The sequence below is a fragment of the Elephantulus edwardii genome, unplaced genomic scaffold (genome assembly GCF_000299155.1).
Source record: "Elephantulus edwardii isolate Elephantulus edwardi_28Jun2011 unplaced genomic scaffold, EleEdw1.0 scaffold00341, whole genome shotgun sequence".
NCBI classification, from domain to species: domain Eukaryota; kingdom Metazoa; phylum Chordata; class Mammalia; order Macroscelidea; family Macroscelididae; genus Elephantulus; species Elephantulus edwardii.
The window spans coordinates 1,023,650-1,027,602 of NW_006400091.1; positions in this window are offsets into that span (position 1 = coordinate 1,023,650).

A 3,953-nucleotide genomic window follows, 5' to 3' on the forward strand; every position below is an offset into this window, starting at 1 on the left:
ATATTCCTTTTCCCTTCACTCAATTTACCTATTTGTTAAATTTTACTACTCTCTCTCCCTTTTCTCATCTTAGGTAACTATTTGGAATAATTCTGTGTGCAAATCTTTCCTTAGCTTTTTACAGTAGTGGTCTTTTATCCTAATTATCCTTTTGTGAGTGATTTAGGTCATCAAGCAACCTTTCCTCTAGATTCATCCACATTCTACAGGGCTTTATTCATTAAAATTCTTTATTGTTATATAATACTCCACTGTGTGAGTCTACCATAGTTTCTTTAGCTATTCATCTGTTCATGGAAATTTGAGTTATTTCCAGCTCTTTGCTATTGTAAAGAATGCTGCTACAATGAAAATGGGAGTGCATATATCTGTGCTGGAGCTCTTATTTCTTTAATAGTGCAATAGCTGGACCAAATAGTATTTCTGTCCCCAGCTTTCTAAGGAAGCACTAGACTGCTTTCCAAAGGAGCTACACCATATTAAGAATGTGACTCACTTTGAAAGTTTGGACTATAATTTAGATTGTAATATAAGGGAAGCTGATTAATAAAGATGTATTAATATTATTAAACTATACTTCATCCTATTTGCAGTGATTTATTAAAGGGTAATCATGGGAAAGTATCACTTAGCTCTATAACATCAAGATTTCTTTGAGAACAAGTACTGAAGAATGTTGTTGTTGTTGTTAGGTGCTATTGAGTCATAGACGACTTATAGCCACCCTATGAACAAAAGGCCTGAGCACTGTTTGTACATAGAGTTTCCGGAGGCAAGCAAGCCGTTGCTAGGAGTAATTTTAACTCACAGTGAGCTTATAACTGCTCCCTAGGGTTTCCAAGCCAAAAAATCCTAACAGAAACAGACTTTCACATATTTCTCCAGCAGAGCAGTTAGTTAATCAGTTAAAGCCACTAACCTTATGGTTAGTAGTGGGGTGGTACTCACTTTACCACCAGTACTCTTTGCAGAAACCATGTTATTGTTGTCCTGTGTCCTGGAGTCAAACCGAGCTATAACTGACCCTCCAAAGGGGTTTTCAGAGCACGAGAGATGACTGCCCATCTCTCTGTCATGAAGCATCTTCTAGATTTGAACGATGTGTCTTCGGCAGTGCAACTCTCACTAATCCATCAGAGCTCTAGAAAAATCACTGAAACACCGTGATATATTGTTATGTGCTGTCAGAACTGACTCAGTTGACCCTTCAGTGGGTTATAGTTGGTTTTCAGAGGCTGTAAATCACTGAGGAGGAGATTGCCCATCTTTCTGCCCAAAAGCAGTTGGTGGATCCAAGTGCATGCCTTTGGTTTGATAGTACAAATCTTTACTGCTAAGTTACTAGAATACATTAGAGAAATCACTGTGTTGGTGGTGGTGTAATTAGATATATACTAACTCTATAAACTGCGGATCTGAATCCTGTGCTATCCTCATCATCTCTAACACACTAGAGCCCATTTTTTATAATGATCATATTAATCCATCTCTTCGGTTTTTTGTTTGGTGTTGTTTTTTGGGGTTTGTTTGTTTGCTCGGGAATGTTATTTTATTTGGACCTACAATCAATGTGCATGGAAATAGAAGTTAAGAAATCAAACATGCTCATTTTGTCAAATAATCGACTCCTGCTCATACACTACATGACAGGTACACGTAAAGCACTTTATAGTCACCTTCTTCTTTTTTCTTTTATTTCCGTTCACTCATTGTTGCACTTTTCTTCTGTCCCAACCCTCCCCCCTAGTACACTACCCTCTTGAAAAAGTAAAAGAAAAATTCTTTCATTGTTTTACAATCCCTCCCCCTGGGTCCACTCCAGTATACAGCCTTCGCTCTGGACTCCTGTCATGACAGAAATCCCTAATAATTTTCCCTCTTAAACAGTCTTCTCCCTCATCTGTTTCAATGCAGTATACATTATTGAACCCATCCTTCTCAGTCTCCTCCCAACTCCAAGGTCAGTCCTGCTTTATAACAGTGGCACCATGCAGTATTTGTCCTTTTGTGACTGAGATATTTCACTCAGCATAATGTCCTCCAGAGTCACCCATTTTGAATAATATTGCATGAGTTCCTTGTTTTTCAATGCAGCATAGTATTCCATTGTATGAATATACCACAGCTTCTCTATCCATTCATTTGTTGATGGGCACTTAGGTTGTTTTCAACTCCTCGCTATTGTGAACAAAGCCGCAATAAACTTGGGTGTGCACATATGTGCTCGGATGTAGGTTATGGTCTCTTTGGGGTATATTCCCAGTAGTGGAATTGCTGGGTCAAACGGTATCTCTATTCACAACTTTTTGAGAAAGCACCATACCGCCTTCCACAGTGGTTGCACCATTTTCACTTCCAACAACAGTGAATACGGGTTCCAATTTTTCCACAAACTCACCAACATTTGTTGCTTTCTGTTCTGTTAAATTTTACAATTCTGACTGGGGTGAGATGATATTGCATAGTTGTTTTTATTTGCATCTCCTTTAGCGCTAGGGATTTTGAACATTTCTTCATGTGCTTGTTAGCCATCTGAATGTCTTCTTCAGTGAAGTGTCTGTTCATATTCTGTGCCCATGTTTCAACTGGATTATTTACCTTTATCTTGTTGTGGTGCTCAAGTATTTTATAAATTCTGGATATAAGTCCCTTATCTGATATGTCATTACCAAATACTTTTTCCCAGCCTGTGGCTTCCCTTTTTACCCTGTTGGGGAAGTTTTTGGAAGTGCATAGGGATTTGATTCTTAGAAGATCCCATTCATCTATTTTATCTTCTCCTGGTTGTAGGTTTTTTAGGATACTTGGAAGACTGTTTATATTGTGAATTAGGACTTGTAGCGTTCCTCCAAGCTTTTCTTTAATGAAGTTCAGATCAACATACAAAAATCAGTTGGATTTCTCTACAGTGACAAAGAGAATACAGAGCCGGAACTAAGAAAAATGATACCATTCACAATAGCTAATCACAAGATTAAATACTTGGGAATAAATTTAACCAGAAGCAGAAAGGATCTATTCAAAGAAAACGACAAAACATTACTACAAGAAACAAAAAGAGCTTTCTGCGCTACACACGCAACGATCCATATGGTGTTGTTCTGGTTCCCGTTGTAACTTAAAAGGGAAACTTCCACAAGGTCTGGAGCACTTGATGTCCTGCAGATCAAGGAGGAGGATGTCCTCAAGTCCCTTGCAGCAGGAACACATTTGGGCGGTACCAACCTTGACTTCCAAATGGAACAATATATCTACAAAAGGAAAAGTGATGGCATCTACATCATAAACCTGAAGAGGACCTGGGAGAAGCTGCTCTTGGCTGCTTGCTCCATTGTTGCCACTGAAAATCCAGCTGATCTCAGTGTCATTTCCTCCAGAAATACAGTACAAAGAGCTGTTCTGAAGTTTGCTGCTGCTACTGGGGCCATTCCTATTGCCGGGCCTTCACTCCTTGAACCTTCACTAACCACATCCAGGCAGCCTTCCAGGAGCCTCATCTTCTGGTGGTTACTGATCCCAGGGCTGACCACCAGCCTCTGACAGAAGCGTCTTGTGTTATCTCGCCCACCATTGCCCTGTGTAACACTGATTCTCCTCTGCACTATGTAGACATTGCTATCCTGTGTAACAACAAGGGAGCTCACTCCTTGGGTCTAATGTGGTGGATGCTGCCCTGGGAAGTCCTGCACATGTGTGGCACAATCTCCCAGGAGCACCGTGGAAGTCATGCCTGATCTGTACTTCTACAGAGATCATGCTAATGAGAAACCTATACTTGGACCAAGAGGCAGTCATCAGAACAGAGCAAGGAAACTCAGCCTGGTTCAAAATTGGGAAGGGTGTATGCCACCGCTGTGTCCTGTCTCCATACCTTTTCAACTTGTATGCAGAACAGTTTATCCGGGAGGCTGGGTTCTATGAGGAGAAATGTGGGGTCAAGATTGGTGGAAGAT